At 37.7% G+C, this 20,292-nt stretch overlaps 1 protein-coding gene across 5 annotated transcripts in view; it reads right to left on the bottom strand.

Annotated features, from left to right (window-relative positions):
• Kat6a (lysine acetyltransferase 6A) overlaps positions 1-20,292 on the bottom strand; it is a 116,691-nt gene that overhangs the window by 53,327 nt on the left and 43,072 nt on the right. The gene's annotated exons all lie outside the window — the stretch shown is intronic.

The raw sequence follows: 20,292 nt of genomic DNA, 5'->3' as shown, positions 1-20,292 counted from the left end.
TGTTTTTAAAATGTGTGTGTGTGTGTGTGTGTGTGTGTGTGTGTGTGTGTGTTCAGTCTGGGTACATATGTGTGTCACTAGTGTGCCTGTGGAGGTCAGAGGGCAACCTCAGGTATTGGCCCTTGCCTTCCACCTTGTGTTGAGACAAGATCTTGTTTGCTATTGGCTACAAACTTCTGGGTACACTTCTGTCTTCACCTCCCATCTTGCTATAGAGGCCTTTATGGCTGCTGGGGACTGGAACACAGGTTCTCAACCTTGCCCAGCAAGCACTTTAATCACTGGGCCATTTCTGAAACCTGAGACTTTATTCTTCAGGCAAAAAAGATCACCAAGAAGTTAATGAGCCAGGTGAAGCTAGAGATGTAGCATGCACAAAACCCTAGTTTTGATCCCTAGCACCACATAAACAAGTGTGGTGGTAGCACACGCCTGTAATCCCAGCCCATGGGATGTAGAGTTAAAAAGATCAAAGGAAAAGGGAAACCAGAAGATAAGTACCATTATTTGAGAAAAATAACTGTATTTTATCAATGAGAAATAAAGAATATGACAGCTAATTGACTTGGGGTTGGAAGCATATCAAGGATGGTGAGACTAGGAAGGCACTGCTCAGAAAATAAAAAGGCAAGCCACATGATGTAAGACATTAACAATGGAACTAACCCACAAATGGCTCATATCTAGAATATACTCATCTCTTGGTATCCATGGGGAATAAGTTCCAGGATACACATACTACCCATCCCCAGCAGATACCAAAATCCAATGATGCACAGTCCCTTATGTACAATGGTGAATTTTCATATACTCTACACAGATGTTCCAGTATACTTTAAATCATCTCTAGATAACCTGTGACACCTAATACAACATAAACTCTATGTAAATAGTTATACTGTACTGTTTAGGGGATATACAAGAAAAGTCTGTACATGTTCTTAATGGACTCAATTTTCTTTTTAAAAATTTTTTGATCCACATCTGGTTAAATCTACAAATTAGGAACCTGCAGATAGGGAGATTCAACTCAAATATATTAAGAACTTTCAAACTACAATAAAGAAAGGTAGACGATTCAACAGAAAAGATGGCAAAGATGTCCTCATAACATATGGATGCCAAACCAACAAAAGATGTTCCTTCTCAGCAGGCACAAAGAAAATAGGACTCTCTTTGGGGCTGGAGAGATGTTCAGTGGTTAAGAGTGCACTAGCTGCTATTGCAGGGGACCCAGGTTCAATTCCCAGAACCCACATGGCAACTAACAACTATTTGTAGCTAACTCCAGTTCCAGGAGATCCAATGCCCTTTTCTTTCCCCCTTGGGCACTCCAAGACATGGGTGCACTTACATACCTGCAGGCAGTAAACTCATACACATAAAGCATTTCTTAAAAAAGTAAACAGATGTTCAAGAGTATCTAAAATGATGCAGACTGATGACTGAGTGTTAAAAAAGTGGAACTCACACTGCTTACAAGAACGTAACTGACAAAACTACTTTGAGACCTGCTATCTACTAAAATAGAGCATATGCATACCTCACAATTCAGCACTTCCACTACTAGCTACAAACTCAAGGAAAGTACATATACATAGAGGAAAATGTACACAAAAACATTCAGAGCAGCCAAGTGTGGTGGCACACACCTTTAGTCCCAGCATTCAAGAGACAAAGGCAAGTGGATCTCATAGAGATAAAGGCCAATCTGGTCTATATAGTGAGTTCCAGGCCAGCTGCGCCTCAAAAAGACCAAAAAATAAAAAATTCAGAGCAGCATCACTCATAAAAAGTTTTACTTTAACAGAAAGTATCTAAATACTTAGCAATGACTAAACAGATCAACAGTGCTGTATCCACACAGTAGAAGATTAGACAATAATGGTAATAGTAAAAAACTTTTCTAAATAGAAATACTATAACTGAAAGAACAGACACAAAGGAATACTGCATGATTTTTTTTATAAAGTAATATTCAAATACAGTTCTGTATTAGTGTCAGGATGCCTACTATTAGGGAGAAAGGGAGAGGTACTGTACTGGAGACTGCTGAGGTGCTGGTAATGTTCCTTTGACCTGGATGGTGGTGCCATGGATACTGATTACATAACTTAAGGCATGTACTTATAACAATCTGTGAACTTTTCCAGTATATTTTAATTAGAAGGTTAAAATTTAAATGAATAAATATGAAGTAGGACTGTGTTCGGAATTTAAGAGACAAGGCTAGAGACAGATTTAAACAATGTTGATAAGCAGATAACTGAGAGCACCTGGTGAGGTGGAGAGGGTAGAAAACGATACAGAAAAAGTAGAGAAACGGAAGTCAAGAGATGAGAAACACCAGCATTTAGAGGCATTTGAAGAAGAATAAGCAGATGAAAAAGGATCAGACTGAGAAGAAAACAGGCCCAAGAAAAGTAATGTCAAGAAGCTTTAAATAAAATACATTTAATTACTGAGCCACACGAGCTTCATTTCAAGTGCCCAGTGGTCATATGTAGTTAGCGGGTAACAGTTCTGAACAATACCAATACAGAACAATTTCACACCAAAAGCTCTATTAGCTGGTTTATAAAAGTGGATGAGGGCTGGAGAGATGCTCAGCAGATAAAAGCACTGACTGCTCTTGCAGAGGACCCGGGTTTGATTCCCAACACCCACTTGGTGGGTTTGAACCATCCTTAACTCCAGTTCCAGGGGAATCTGAAGCCCTCTTCTGACATCCATGCCGTTGCACGACACAGGTGCACTCACATACATGCAGGTAATACACTCATGCACATAAAATAAAAATAATAAAAAATATTTTTTAAAAAAGTAGATGAGTTCTAAAACGTGTAAAGACTGGGTTTAACAGTGTAGAATAGAACAGATATATTTGCTTTGGAGGAGGAATAGTAAAAAATGGGAAAAGGCTAAGGGTACCATTTCTGATGGCATCAATTATGTCTAGGAAAAATAGAGTAAAAATCATCTGCTAACAGTGGGCCAGGAGCTGGGTTGACAGAACATTATAGAACACAAGAAAACAAAAACTGGTAGAAAAAGCTATGAAATAAGATTGGCTGGGGCCAAGAAGAAAGCAGCAAAAACACTGCCTATCAAGAGGGATGGCTCAGCGGTTAAAAGCACTTGTTCTGCAATCATGAGGACCAGAGTTTGGATCCCAGCAACCACATAACAAACTGGGCATCCTGCAAATGCCTTTAACTCCAGATCTGAGGGGTGTGATGCTATCACATTTTATCATCAAGACAGAATCAGAAAAGCATGTGTCAACATAGAGAATAAATTGCACACACAGAGAAAGAAAAGATGAGAAAGTCATTGTAAAAGAGCCTCCATCTTTTCACTACAATAAAAGGCAAAATAATGGCCAGGTGTAGTGATGCACACCTATAATCCCAGCACTCAGGAGGTTGAGGCAAAATGATCAAGAATTGGAGGACAGACTGGGCTACAGAGCAAGACCCTGTCTTTATTTACAGAGATAGATATGTAGGTACACAGAGAGATCTATGCAATAATCTGTTTTCAATTATCTATCTCCAATGGGGGTATCATTCAACAGAGAAAAGAATGGAATTCTGCCATTTTGCAAAATGGATGAAACTGGAGGACACATCTGTCAGACAGAAAAACAAATATTGCATTTTTCTCATGTAGAAGCTAAAAACTTGACCTCATAAAAGGTTGTCAGAGAGACAACAGTGATTACTAACCCTAGAAAGGGTATGGAGGAGGGAAAATGGAGAGGTAATGATTCACATGGTGAAGTCAGATAGAAATAACTTCTGCTCTATAGCACAGCAGGGTAACTGTGATTGATAGCAATTTTGTATTTCAAAGGAGCTAGTAAATTCTGAATGTCTTCAATAAGAACAAATGATAAATGTCAGAAGTGATGCATATGTAGCCACCTTGATCCGATCATTCATGACACACTGCACACATGTACTGAGATGTCACACTGTACACTATAAACAAGTGTCAAAAAAAAAAGTTAAAAAATGGTGTCCTTTCAGCAGGAGCAGTCATCTTCCAGTGATTTGCCAAAATGACAAACACAAAGAGAAAGAAGAGAGGCACCTGCTATATGTTCTCTAGGTCTTTTAAGAAACATGGAGTTGGGGCTGGAGAGATGGTCAGAGGTTAAGAGCACTGACTGCTCTTGCAGAGAACCTAGGTTCAAGTCCCAGCACCCACATGGTGGTTAACAATCATCTGTAACTTGTTTCGGGGGATCTGACGCCTTCTTTTGACCTCTGTGGGCATTGCACGACATGGGTGCCTTTACACACATGCAGGCAATACACTCATACACATGAAATAAAAATAAATTTTTTAAATAAAAAATAAAAAACATGGAGTTGTTCCTTTGGCCACATATACGGGAATCTACAAGAAGGGTGGTATTGTAAACATTAAGGGAATGGGTACGCTTCAAAAAGGAATGCCCCATAAATGTTACCATGGCAAAGCTGGGAGAGTCTTACAGCATTCACTCAGCATGCTGTTGGCATTGTTGTAAACAAGCAAGTTAAGGGCAAGATTCTTGCCAAAAGAATTAATGTGCGTATTGAGCATATTAAGCACTCTAAGAGCCAAGACAGTTTCCTGAAACAAGTAAAGGAAAATGACCAGAAAAAAAAAAAAAGGAAGCCAAAGAGAAAGGAACCTGGGTTCAGTTGAAGCACCAGACTGCCCCACCCAGAGAAGCACACTGTGAGAACTAATGGAAAGGAGCCCAAGCTGCTGGAGCCCATTCCCTATGAGTTAATATACAAGACGAAATAAAAGACCTAGACTTTTTTTTTAAACAGGTCTCTCTCACCTAGAATTAGACTGTGAAGTTTCTAATGGTAAAATTTCAAAAAAATTATATTGTGCTTAAAATCATACCTAAGAAACACCCTGAAAACTGTTCTATGCCTTTGTGTGTTTCTTATGTTATTGCTATTACTATTTCTTTTAACAATCTATTGCTGGGTTTTGTCTATCCCTAGTCAAATTTACTGAGGTCATTCAAATTTATTCATTCAAGTACAGTGTGGGTTTAGAGTCAAACAAACTGGGTGTCTGTTACTTGATGCCATGCAGTCAGTTTAACTTTATTGTGGCAAATATCAAAAGAACAAGTTTAGATATTTGCTTACCTACCTACACAAAACAATTTGCTGACTACTATTAGAAATGATAGCTTAGATTTAAACATTATTAATGTTTATGATGTAAAAATTAGGCAGAAGAGTACTTTGTTATGTCAAATAAAGGTATTGGTTTAAGAATACTGAAGCTATACATTAGCAGTGTTCAGTAATACATAGCAATGTAGTTCTAATCTTCTCAAGCTACACAAAATGAAAGCACATGCTCTTTGATACAAGACCAAGCATGAAAATGATAAAATTTTCAGCTACAAAAAACTAAAACCAAAGACTCTTACTGCTGACAATCACAACATTTTAACTCAGCGATTGCTTCAATTTGTTTTTTGTCTGTTAATTTTTGTTTGCTGAGACAGGGCTTCATGTATCCCAGGCTACCTGGAACTTCCTATGCAGCTAAGGAAGACTCTGAACTTCTGGTTCTCTTGCCTTCACCTCCTAGGCAGGTACCCTACACCAGGTTTATGCAGTTATGGGATCGAACCCAAGGTTTTGTGCCTGCTGCTGAGCACTGTACCAATTGACCTACATACCTCCCCAGCCCAGGAATTAGTTCTTTAGCTGGTGAGCTCTAAGTAAATGTTAAGTAAATCATTTAAATTAAAACATAGTCTAAGAAGTTTTTTTTAAGTTTTCAATTTTTGATAGTACTACTAATCAATACACAGCTGTTTTAAAATATGCAGAACAATTTGTTAAACATATGAAAAATGGAAACTCATGTCATTTTAATACCCAAACTATAAACGAGCATGAAAACTAATAACAAATTATTAAACCTATACTGAGTTTATGAGATGGTGGGAGTACTATATGGGACACAAAAATCATAGAGGGGACTATTTGGAGGGAAGAAGGGAACAAGTAAGAGGTAGGCAGGCGGGAGGGGGAACAGTGGGAAAAGAAAGATGAATAGAATGTATGACATATTTTTAAAAATGTTTTATTCAGTGTGCACGCGTGTGTGTGTGTGAGTGAAATGTATTGCCTGCATGTATGTAAGTGCATCATGTCATGCAATTCCTGCAAAGCCTCTGTATTTGCTTTCTCTTCACACAGAGCACTCTACCCTAAATCCTTCAGGTCTCAGTAAGGCTTTCTCTTAACACCCCACCCAACACTTCAGAGCAATCCACCCATCACAATAATTCAGAAGTCCCTTCCTTCTTCCTTGCTATATTTACTCTCTTAATGCTTTTCACTAATTAACATATGTATGATATATCTGACATCTGTCCTGAACTAAATGTAAACTTTATGAAGGTTCTGATTTTTTATTTTATTTTTCATGAGTATAAGTGTATTGCCTGCGTGTGTGTAAGAAGTGCATCCATGTCATGCAATGCCTGTGGAGGTCAGAAGGCACTGGATCCCCTGGAACTGGAGTTATAGATGGTTGTTAGCTGCCATGTGGGTACTAGAATCAAACCCAGGTCCTGCTAAGCCATCTCTCCAGCCCTGAAGGTTCTGATTTTTATCTGTTTAGGATTGTATTACTAGTACTGAGAAGAATGTATAGCACACAACAGGTATTGAACACATACTGTAGAATATTAATATGGCAGACCTAAAAACAGTATGAAAAAATAGTACCTGTATGAAAGAAAACCAAAACATATTGATGCTTTGTGCTGTGCTGTGCTGTGTGTGTGTGTGTGTGTGTGTGTGTGTGTGTGTAATCCCACAGTGATTTCACAGCTTCAGTAACTAGGTAAGATTTCTGCACTGAAACTCACCTCCACTCAACTTCTATAAAGTAGGCTTTACAGAAGTTTCCTAGAGGCTACTTGTGGCTAAAGGCACTTAGACTGTACTTATCTGTTGTCCTATATCCAAGAGTTTTTAACCTCTTTCCATTTGGGACTCCTTTTAGCTCAAGAAACTTTTACACAACCACGGTTATAAGATAAAACAGGCATACAAATCAAGTATTAGTCAGTAATAAAGAAATTTATTCTAACGCAATTCTTTGGTATACTTATTTTACCATTAAGGATGAAAGTAAATTTGCATACTGAGATGGATATGTTTGTTTATTTTTATATTAGAATTAAATCTTGGTTAACTATTCAATAGTATAGGACACAGCGCATCTTCAACATGGTTCAAAGTTGACCAACATTTTGGTTTTCTAACAGTCAATTGTAAGAATGGTGGTTGACATAAATACATATTACAAAATGACAGAAGTACATTTAGGGCCATTTCAGAAATTATTGGAAACTCTGTTCTAAACCCAAGGCAAAATTCATTAACAACTTTTAATGAAACTTGATGGCAACTCAAACAGTAATTTTTTTAAATTAAATATCTTAGCACAACACAATCAAAAGGTATACTTATATGTTGAGGAATGATAGTAGGAAAATATTGTTTCCTATAATTAAACCATTACATTTCTGTAGCAGTGGAAAACTTCAATTTTTTACTTTTACTTTATAAGTGTTTTGCCTGTATGTTAAGTGCACCTGTATCATGCAATGCCTGTGGAGGTCAGAAGAGGGTGTCGGATCCCTTGAACTGGAGTTACAGCTGATTGTTAGTGATTATGTGGGTGCTGGAAACCAAACTCAGGTCCTCTATAATAACAGGCAGTGTTCTTAACAGCTGAGCCATCTCTCCAGCCCCCAAGAAAACATGTTATTGAATAGTAAAAATGCTGCTATTCATAAATATGGCTTCACATCTGAGCTAAGGCATTTCTGGTAATGTTCACTGGTGTCTCGAGGTGTGATTCATGAGCAGTGCAAAATTTTCATGTTGTAGGTTCAGAATCAAAGCTGCAGTGAAAATTGTTGTGATCCAATCCAGGGCGAGCACCGCCAAAAGCCCCTCAGATTCATTATACAGTTGATGGTGAATTGATTTTTGGCTGATTCAAATTCAGAAACTTTTTACTGTTGCCAAAATTTTTTTGACCCAACATTCAATTACATGACACTATGGAATTGCAACCCAGTTTAAAATGCTGGGCCCTATGAGCTGCCACCGTAAGTAAGCATCATTTGGAGATTAAGCACCATGTTGAGATAACCACAATAGTCACTGGATGGCAGCATTGAGGCAAACACATGTGAGATGGTCTAACAGACAAAACTATTCTGACTTGAGCTTTTGGAAATATCTTTGAAAAACAATTACTTCAGTTGCTTGAGATTTAGATAATGAAAAAACTTTAAGTACAATTATTTAGCATATGTTACATAAGAATATTTTGGATATATCCAGATCCATCATCTGAGATAATTTCTGAAATATTATTTTTATTTTATGTGTATGAGTGTATTGCCTGCATGTATGTAAATGCCCCTGTGCCCATGGAGGTCAGAAGAGGGCGTTCGATTCCTGGAACTGGAGTTATCAATGGTTGTTAGCCACCATGTGGGTGCTGGGAACCCAGGTCCTCTGCAAGATAAGCCAGTGCTCTTAACTATTGAGCCATCTCTCCAGCCCAACAATATTTTTTAAGCCTAATGAAAAAAAGATAAAGAAATTCAACTTATATATGACATCTGAAAGGGTAAAATATTTTCCAAGCTTTAAAAGCTACTGAAAATTAATGGGACAAGTTAGAATATTCAATATTATGTATGGAGTCAGATATAGTGGCACATGTCTGTAAAACTGAGAAGTTGAGACAGCGAGATCACAAGTTCAAGGCCAGCCTAGACTACATAACAAGCTCTTGTCTCAAAATAAAAAGGTATGTAAGAAGTATTTAATTTATAGAAGGCCCCCAATAACACCAAACATTAAGCAATAAATAATGGGTGTATGTAATGCATGTGATGTAATCCATCTGTAACACATGTGAAAAACTATACTTAACTATATTATTACAAGTCACTTTTCAATCAAACGGTATGCCACAAAGGGACACATGTTTTTTACTCCATTTCTATGGGGTACCTGGAGTAGGCAAATTCATGAAAACAGATTATCAGAAATGGTAGGTTATTGTTTATTGGCTAGGATTTGTTACAGATGATGTAAAAGTTTGAAAATGGACAATGGTAATGATAGTTCCACAACACTGTTAATGTACTTAATGCCACTATATTGCACACAAAAATGGCTGAAACAGTGAATTGTACTTTAGGTAAATTTTAGCATGGCACACTAAAAATACAATAAAACCAGCTGATATAATTTGCATGTTCTCACAAATCGGATGATTCAAGGAAATAGGTCAAAACGTATGCACCAAAGAAACAACTACTATGACCCATCCTTGCCTTGAAGCCTCTGTTTTTTTTTTTAAGTATTTTATTATCTTTATTTATTAATGTGTATGAGTAATTGCCTGCAGGTATATAAGTGCACCCATGTTGTGCAATGCCCTCAGAGGTCAGAAGAGGGCACTGGAGTCCCTTAGAACTGGAGTTACAAACAGTTGTTAGCTGCCATGTGGGTGCTAGGAATCGAACCCAGGACCTCTGCAAGAGCAGCCAGTGCTCTTAACCACTGAGCCATCACCTGGAAGCCTCTGTTTTTTTGGTTTTTTGGTCTTTTTGAAACAGGGTCTCCCTGTAGCCCCAGCTGTCCCAGAACTAACTATGTAGACTAGGCTGGCCATGAACTCACAGAGATCCACCTGCCTCTGCCTCCCAAGTGCTGGGACTACAGGCATGTGCCACCACGTAAGCCTCCGTTTTTAACTGCTGATGTGGAACTCCTTTCCTATGTTATTTTGTGTGTGTACTAATTAGATTTAGTAATGCAACTGAAGTGCTCCACAAAATAAAAAATCTTAAAACAGCTATTAATAATTAAATCTGATTAATAAATTATAAAAATTACTCACCTTACGTATTTTCCTGTGAGTCTAAGAATTAAAAGCTGTGCACCTAGCACTGCCCAATCTCAAAGTAAAAGCTCTTTCTGACTACTATTTATCTTATCCAGTCTCATTACCCCCGAAAGCCACAACCTAGCTTCTACCTTTGAAATCTTCCAGTTGTTCTCAGGTGCTTGGTTGTCCTGAACTTTTATACTCCCGCAATTAGAATAATCAAGTCACTTTAACTCCAAATTTATTTTCAATAGACATTTAACTCACAGAGCTTAGAACTTGAATAATTTTTAGCAGATGTTATACATGGTTGATAATTTTTATTGCTGAAGCATTCCATTATACATAATACCTAAAGGATAAAGAATAGGTCTTAAAGAGTGGGAAATTGGACTATTCTTAGCATGATATCATGAAGGAAATGAAAATTATGTTCGAGGGTTGATCACAAGGGGGTTTGAAGAGATGGCTCAGCTTCCTGCTCTTCCAGAGGACAGGAGTTCGGTTCCTAGCACCCACTTCAGGGGGCTTACAATCACCTGAAACTCCAGATGCAGGGGATCTGACATCCTCTTCTGGCCTCCATAGCACCCCCCCCACACACATGGCATACACACATACACATATATTTTTTTAAGTTGAGAACTAGCAAAATAAGAATTGATAGATTTTGAAATTATCCAATGCATAAGAAGTGTGGTAAATATTATTTGTCAAACATTCTAACAAAAATTTGAGAAGATTAAAGGAGAAGCAGTACATTTTCAAAGTACTTACTTTAGTAAAAAAAAAAAAAGACAAAGTATACATAAAATAATTAGAAAGCTACTAAGTACTATTCGTATTATCTACTATGTAACAAAAAAATTTTAAGTACACGCATCTTTTGAGAGAACCTTTGCACAATTCATTGTTTCCAGTACTATAAGCAAAATGAACTGGCTCAGACTTCACTTCAAAATTCATACTTTGTTCTCAAGTATTTATACTTGGTTGGGAAAGCTGAACAGTGTAAAGCTAATTGTTCTCCTCTACCCAGGCTCACCAATATGTCCGTTTCTTCACAACTAATGGTTTTTCATAATTCTAGCTCCTTCCAAATCCCTTCCGACAGTTTAGAGTTACATTTTAATTTTTTTCTAATCACTCTAATGTTTTGCATAATATGTTCTAAAATAAGCATTTGTTGGAATTAAAATACAGCATCAGAAAATCATGCTTATTTCCAAATAGGATAATCAGTTACCTACTCAAAGTTTCCCTCCTGGATTTTATAATCTGGGGGAACTGTAATTAGATGTGACTAAATTTCTTTAAATTCTTCAGCAATCCATGGCTATATAAAGCACTGTGTGGCTGCTAATTAAACTGTTTTTAGCATAACCTTTTCCTTAAAAGAACTTAAGTTGGAAAAGATACATAATAATAAAACAACATGAATGGCCTGGAAAAATTCCATTTTCAATTATAGTCTGATTATTTTAATCAGTTCCAACATAACCCATTAGTCATTACAAAGCTTTAACAGTGGTACCAAATTGAATTAATTTTATTATGATGAGTTTATTCAATGACTTCTATAATTTGATACAACAGTAAGATTATTGGCAAAAAAATGTTAAAATTAGATTGGTAAAGATCAATTTCAATTTACAATTTTAGTATATATGTAGGTTACTACAAATTTAGATAAGAAGCAATTATCTATTAAGATGCTAAACAATGGGGCTGGAGAGCTGGCTCAGCAGTTAAGAGCACTAGCTGTTCTTGAAGAGGACCTAGGTTTGGTTCCCAGGCCCCACATGACAGTTAACAACTTGTCCATAATAACTCCAGTTCCAGGGGATCTAATGCCCTCTTTGACCTCTTTGGACATTGCATGACACAGTGCACTTATATACATGCAAATAATACACTCATACACATAAAATAAAAATAAATATTTTTAAAGATACTAAACAATTTTCTAATTTTTATTTGGGTGACATAAAAATAGAAATGTTTGCCAAATTTAAATTTCTTTAAAAATTTTTTTATTACATTTACTTATTTCTGTGTGTGCATCTGCCATGCTGTGTGTGTGGAAGTTGGAGGGCAACTTTGGGGGGCTGCTCTCTTTCCACAGTGTGAGTCCTGGGGATTGAAATAAGATCCTCAGGCTTGGCAGCAAGCATCTTTACCTGCTAAGCCATCTCACTGGTGTATTGAATTTAAATGTAATCCTAAGAAATTGTAGAGAGTTATCGTCCATTGACATGTTTAAGGATTAAGATTATCTGAGTCAGTGATAACCCATCTTCCTAATTCAACCGAATAAGATTTTTCCAAATTATGATTCCATTTCTCTTTTTTGTGACTATTTTCTACTTTTGTTTTTTTTAACATGCCTAACTCTTGAGTCATAATACCAGATACAGTCTCCTAAATGGACTGACAGTGTTGTCTTTATTTCCGATGATTTTTTTTCCTGAACAGTGGTACCAGATTAATCCTCTTGAAATATTTTTATTCAGCTTCTCTGGCTTTTGAGTATGCAACATATCCCAATGGTTAATTTTTACATGCATTTTATTCCCTTTTCCATGTACCAACTAACACAGCATACCCACCTATTTGCAGAAAGGTAATGAACTAAATTGTGCCTCTTCTCAAAATTCTTATGTTGAAGGTCTGTATTTGGAGATCTGGCCTCTAAGAAAGCAGTTAATGTTAAATGAGGTCAGAAGGGTAGAACACTAATCCAGTAGGACTGATATCCTTTTAAGAGGAGGAAGAGACACTACAGGAATATTGACAGAGAAAAACATCACAAAAACACCAGCAATAAGGAAATCCCTCTGCAAGACTCACAGAGAGGCCACCCCAGAAACAAACCTTATTGTTCCCTTATTTGGACTTCAAGCCTCTAGAACCACGAGAAAACAAATATCTGTTGTTTAAGCTACCTAATCTGTGGTACTGGCATGTCCTATAGGACTAACAAAATTAGCTCGTTTCATAGTCACCTCTTTTTAAAGAATATTTTATTTATTATTTTTATGTTTATGAGCATAATGCCTGCATGTATGTATGTTAAGTGCACCTGTGTCGTGCAATGTCTGTGAACGTCAGCAGAGGGCATCAGATCCCCTGGAACTGGAGTTACAAATGGTTGCTAACTGCCGTGTGGATGCTGGGAATGAAACCCAGGTCCTCTGCAAGAGTAGCCAGTGCTGAGCCATCTCTCCAGCCTCCTCACACCATCTTTAATGTAACCTCTGCAACATACCATTTAGCCATAGTTTATATATATAAGGACACTGAGTTGGATGCTGAGAAATAAGAATGTAACAAAATCACTCCCTGTTGTTAGGTCTTATAGACTCCAGCTCTAAGATATATACACTAAAAGTATATAACAAAATATGGTAGAACATATCAAGGAACAAATCAAAATACTACACTTAGAAAGTCCAAAGGACTGGAATGGGGGAAAAGTAAGATCTCATGTTATTTTTAAAGAACTTAGAGTTAAACCATGTCATCAAACACTCAGAAAAGACTAAAAAAGCTGGTTTTCCCTTGTTTGTTTTTGTTTTTCCTGTTGTTGTAGTAGTTTTTGTTGTTGTTTAAAAACTTCTGGTTTTGCTTTTTCTTTAATCACTGGCAATGTATGTTCTGGATACTCAATTTTATTAATAATCTCAAAAGTAAGTATCACAAATTCTAAAATCCCATATTATCTTCCTTTATGTAGCAGAGAGTAAATAAATGAAATCAATTCTGTTCTAGAAATGGTTATACATAATTCAGATCAACAGTTAAAACTCAGTACTTCTGGACCAGGGATGTGGTTCAGAGGTAGAGTACTTAAACTCAGCCAGAAATAAATGAACAACAACAACAAAAATCACAGTACTTCTCTATATAAATGCAATCATCTTAAGCTTTTTTCTCTTAGCAGAGAACATGTGGCATTTATTCATGGTGATGGCTACAGCCCAGTCTGTTCTTTTTTGATGCAACATTCTATTATATGGATAGGCCACAATGCATGTATCCACACCTAGCTGAAGAACATGTGAGCTGTTTCCAGATTTTGATTCTTATGAATACTGGTATTATAAATATTTGCATTTCAAAAATCAGAAAATTCTAAGCTGTCTTCAAAATCCTGAGACAACAGACTTCTTAAGGACTAGAAAGATATTTTCTAAAAACTGGTGTAATATTTTGAGGTAGTTACTAGTATCTTATCCTCACACACATACAAGCATACTCTATGTCAACATGACTCCAAATTAAAATTTCTCTCTCAGATTTAAATGTATTCCTTCTTCTTCAATGCTACCTCCATCATAATACAGTGTTAAGTGGTCAAGCCTGAGGACAGAGGCTTTCAAAAGAAAAGCCAGTGTAGTAAGTGATGTAACGACCAACAAGGAAGTCTGACAAATGCAGGCTGCAGACCCAGAGAGATCAGGAAAGGGGCTGAAGTAATCAGCTGTTTCACACTGCCACTTTTTGGCAGGTGTTCAATTTATTCTGTTGTTTTCCCAAACACAACACCATATATCTACATAATGTCACAAGATCTAGAAAGGGAGTGACCCTGAAAGGAGGGACAAGAGCAGAAAAACTATCTTACTGGAGCCCCTCTATGCATGCTAGTACTACACAAAGATGTCTGTAAAGACAATGTGCAGCACAGACTCAAATTCTGCCCCACCCAAGGAACAATTGCAAAAAAGGGAATTGCCTTTGAAAACAAGAACACCCTATAATTAGTCTTGGTTCCCAAGTCAAGACTCCCTTCTGAAATTGTTTTCCGCCCTTGGGAGAAGGGAGTGAGGATTCTAACCCAACAGAGACACAATTTCTATTGAAAAAAAAAAAAAAAAAAAAAACTCACCTGGTCTGTCACAGCACCTAAAGCATGTGCTACCACAGAAATAAACCAGTAATGTTTCTGAGTACAAAGAAGTATCCCATGAAATAACAATTACATTATAAATACCTAATATATAGTCACCATTTTTTTAAAAGACTGTGGAGAACCAAAATGAATTTTAAGAAATAACAGGTACTTTAGAAATATACATTCTTGTGTATACCAGGGAAAGTTTGCTGTTCTCACGCTCTGGTGTATATGCCTATGTACAAACATGTAAAAATATATATATTAGACTGAAACCAAAACTGTAACTGAAATATAAAATTAGAGACTAGAATCCTTAGCTCATAAAGTTTTGTTAGTTTCTATAAATGAACACCCCAAACCCATAACACATATAAATTACTATCACTAAATACAATACATGCAAAATACAAATCTGAAGTGTTTACTGGGGTTATAGATATGCACCATCATACCTGCTCAGTTTATGTGGTGCTGGGTATTGAACCAGGATTTTGTGCATTCTGGCCAGCCCTCTATAATCTCAAACTCTTCTTCCCCTACCACCTTTTTTTGAGCTAGTCAATTTAGTCTAGTCTAAAACCAAAAGTACTTTAAGATCATAATGCGGTTATTTTTAAAATGAGTACATAATCTACCCCTAAGAATGGACCGTGAGAAACAAACAGGAAATCCTGTGTGTTGAAATCAGGATTTATAAATAACTTTTGTTTTGCACTGGTACAGTTCATATGTATATCATAGTAGCCTCAACCCAGAGAAGTTTAGGCCCTCTTTCAGATGAACATGTCAACAATAACAGTGGCAGGTAGGTAGCCTGACAGAAGGCTAGTCCTCTAGTCCTGACTCTCTTAACTACAGAGATGCCCGGGCTCCTCATTTGCAAAATGAAAATATGTGACATGATTATTTTTAAGGTCTCTTTTACCTTGAAAGTGAGTGACTTGTTTGTTTGTTTGTTGACAGTGTCTTCCTAATACCAGACTGCCTAGAAGTCACAATGTGAACAGGGTGGCCTCAATCTCACAGAGATCCACCTGCCTCTGCCTCCTAAGTGCTAGGATTAAAGGTGTGCACCTACATGCCCAGCCTGTGATTGACTTTACTATATGACTGCACAGCACCATGTGCAAGACTAGCAAAAACCAAGTTTCTCCCATCACATTTCATCAGTCCTTAATGTAAAGCCATCTGGGTTTAGCATGTACACAGCCACAAAACTGAGAAAATCAACTAGTTAACTACAATAGGTTTCTTTCCTTGTCCATAAACTAACATAAGAGTAACAAGATGTTTAATTTAAATGAAATAAAATGGGAACCATAAGGTAATTTGAATTAAAATATAGAGACTGTTATTACTTTATAAGGATAAAGTCATTAAAATTATTATTATTTTTTTGTGGTCTTTTTGAGACAGGGTCTCCCTGTAGCCCTAGCTGGCCTGGATTTGCTATGGAGACCAGGCTGGCCTCAAACTCACAGAGGTCCACCTGCCTCTGCCTCCTGAGTGCTGGGATTAAAGGCGTGTGCCACCACGCCCAGCTTAAAATTCTTTTTAAGTGTTGGTATTTTAGGACACTTCACAGTAACTGGACTCTGGTTGAACAAGCAAATTCAGAGCTGTACTAGTGCTCATCAGCATGATAAGCCCTTAACAACAGCATATTCATGGACAAAGTACTTCATGAACATACAAGAAAATCTAAGATGACTAATGTACCCATGCCTCTGTGTGTGTGTGTTTTACATTCTTTACACAACTTTTGCTATTTTTTTCTGTTTTCTACAAAGTAGCCAATATTAACATCTTTTATCAAACTGAAAGACGCCTAATTCAAACTCCACGTAATCAATATCTCTTTACAAAAAATTAATTATCTAATAGCAACAAACAATTCTGGAGTGATATCTTTTATATTGCATAGCTATTAATCTCAATTTATTATTCCTATTAATAATTCCCCAATTGAATCATATCTTTCCAACCCACTTTTAAATATTTACTGCTATATTTACAGGATAAACCGGCAACCGTATGTAAGTTTTTATGTGGGAAAAATCCTTCAACACCAGAGCAAAATACTCAACAAACAACAACAGGTCAGAAGATCATTTAGTCCAGGTTAGCACTAAGTAAACACGATATCAAAGCACAATACTAGTTTCCTATGAGAAAACAAAAAAGGAATGACATTCATACCCATGGATTCCAACCTCATCCATATGGCAATTAGAGTTACTAATTATGGCAGAGTTTCAGGTATCTCAGCTTGCCTCCAAAGGATTTAAGAAACCATAGACTTCTGCCTGGCTTCCTCCTACACATACTTAGCTTAACCTCAGAGCATAATATTCTGCAACAACTCTGATTATCACCTCCACAAAAACCAGAGTGTGAGACTGTTTAGATTTATACCTGCTGCTCTAGTGTTTCCTTTCATCTTTCAGGGGACCTGGTTTGTATGACAAATTATACAATAACCCTGACCTTTACTAACTCAACAGTTCTTCTCAGCCAGGTTTATAAACCATTTGTACTGTTCCATTATGGGTCCAACCATTACTGACACCAGATTCTCTGTATCCTAAATTTCTAATAACTGGTTAAGAGAATAATAAATAGAAATGTCAGTAGGAATATGTCAGATAGGAATGACATAAGAAGCTAAACAAATCCCTAAGATCAAATAAAAGCCATGTGGAAATGAATACCAGTGTTAATGTCTTAAAAGAACTGGCTGTCATTTTGTCCGCCTCATTAAAAAAGAAAAGGGCATATCAGACTCTACTGGCTATTGTTTTAAGTAACAATTTAAAATCATTCATTTAAGATCTATGCCTATGATTACCTCTCACAAATTATTTCTGTTCAAATCAAAATATTAGTAAATATCATGATTAACACCAGAATTAATCACTATTTTTTTTTAAAAAAATAGAAAAGTGCCATGTACAGATCTCTACATTTGCTCCCTTGGAGCCTACTGCAGTGACTGTTGTGTTTCTTTCTACCCACCACCCTCTACTTCATAAGGATACTTAACCCAGTCTGGGCCGATGGCAAATATACTAATAAATACTATGTGAGGAGCAGTAAACACGATGTCCCTAAGTTCATAGTTGATAGTCCAGCAGGAAAAAGATGGCATTAAAAAGATGGGTAGGATGATATTCAGTTGTAGTATCTAGTTCTAGTACTGTGAAGTAAACAAGGAGCTTGGAAAGAGATGGATGTGAAAAATTAACATTTAAGAAGAGACCTAAGAGATTGACAAGAAAAGTCTAGAGCAGGAAAACACTGCATATAAAACAAACAGCATGTGCAAAGATCTCAGGAAGAGAAACAGCCTGTATGGCTATAAAATAAGGAGCAAGAGTGATGGTCTAGGGCTGGAGAAGACCTGGATTCAATTTCCAGTACCCACATGGCAGCTAACAACCATCTGTGACTCCAGTTCTAGGGACTCAAACGGCCTCTTCTGATCTCCACTGGCACGGCACAACACGGGTGCAACTACTCAAGTGCAGGCAATATACTCATACATATGGAATTGTAAAAAAAAAGAGTGATGGCTCTCTCCAAACCACAAGGATATCTCCAGGGTAAGTCGATCCCCCCGCTCAACCATGCCGGCCTTGACTCCCCCAGCCTCTTCACCATGCCATCTCCCCTGCCCACCTCGCCTCCTCTCCTCCTAGCCTGGGAGGACCACCACTGCTTCCTGATCCTTTGCACCCAGACCAACCCAGTTCCTTCTGGGGTCCCCAGGAGCCCTTAGGGCCTGGTCCTGCCCTCATCTCCCTCTGCAACCCTGGACCTGCACAACCCGCAGGCCTCTCTCTGGGGTAAGATGATCGCCAAGCCCCCGACCACTCCCTCAGACTCATTCACCCTACCATCTCCCCTGCCCGTCTCTACTCCTAGCCTGGGACCTGTCCTATTCCTTGTCTCCACACCCCAGACACTGGGGTAACCACCACTGCTTCCTGATGCTTTGCATCCAGACCAAGCAAGTTCATTCTAGGGTCCCCAGGAGCCCTCTGGGCCTGGCCCCAACCTCACCTCCCTCTGCTTCCCTGGACTGCACAACCTGCCAGCCTCTTTCCTGGATATCCAGGCTGACCTTTCCTCTTCCAGATCCTTTACATCCAGACCAAACCACTTACTCAGTGCAGTCCCCAGGAGTCCTTGGGGCCTCTTCCCACCCCCAACTCCCTTTGCATCTCTGGGTGGCATGGCCACCTGCTGCCCTAGACCAGCATCTTTCCAGAGCCCTGTTCCCTGGCCAGTCCAACCCCTAAATTCCTGAGGCCAAAATCTTTCCTGGAGGGACTCAGACCTTAGGAGAAAGCCTGAGAGCATCTGATCTTCATCTGACTTGGGCCTCAGTGGGAACTACTGAAGACAAAAGCAATCTGATCACTCCAATACAAAATCAAAAGAGAGAAGCGGAAGCTTAGATGAACCAGCTCTTCATACCCAAAAAGTAAACCACAAAGACACATAAAGCTCAAAAAAAGAAGCAGAACCAAACTTAAAGGCCCGAGTCTCACACAAGAATCAGAAACTACAAAAGAAATTCACATGTCAAAATTAAAGAGAAAAAACAAAACATGAAAAACCAAAATAACATATCCCCACCAAATACCAATAGTCCTCTAGAGGAGCACAATGAGAAACCCCTAGAAATAACACAGGACATGGAACTCAAAAGAACAGTTATAAACATGATAAAAGAGTTCAGTGAATTTAAAGAACACATGAACAAATCATATAACTGAAGGAAGACAGGTATAAACTTCTGAATGAATTCAGTATAAGAGCTAGAAATATTGAAAACTACTCAGGCTGAAATGAGGAAGGAAGTGAAACACTCAGTATGCCAATTAGAAACGACAGGAGAAAGCCTCAACAATAGAATGAACTTTTGAAATGGAAAACAGAGCATCAAGACTGGAAGATAAAGTGGACGAACTAGACCACTCAAGCAAAGATTATGAAAAATTTTTTAAATCACAAGAATGGAATATGCAGGAATTGTTTGACACCATAAAAAGACCAAACTTACGAATCATAGGCATACAGGAAGATAATGGCATGGACCAGATCTTCAACAGAATCATGGGATAAAATTTCCCAAAATTAAAGAAAGACATGCCCATACAAATACAAGAAGCATACAGAACACCAAAAAGACAGGAACAGAAAAGAAACTCTCCACAGCACATCATACTAAAAACACTAAATGTACAAAACAAAGAGACAATACTGAAAGCCACAAAAGAGAAACAACAAGTCACATATAAAGGAAAACCCATTAGGATTACAGCTCACTTTTCGGTGCAAACTATGAAAGCCAGAAGAGCCTGGACCAAAGTATTCCCAGTTTTAAATGACCACAAATGCCAATCCAGAATTCTATACCC

The sequence above is a fragment of the Nannospalax galili genome, unplaced genomic scaffold (genome assembly GCF_000622305.1).
Source record: "Nannospalax galili isolate Female #2095 unplaced genomic scaffold, S.galili_v1.0 scaffold366, whole genome shotgun sequence".
Classification (NCBI taxonomy): domain Eukaryota; kingdom Metazoa; phylum Chordata; class Mammalia; order Rodentia; family Spalacidae; genus Nannospalax; species Nannospalax galili.
Note: the sequence above shows the minus strand (reverse complement) of the source record. Positions and strands in the feature narration are given on the sequence as shown.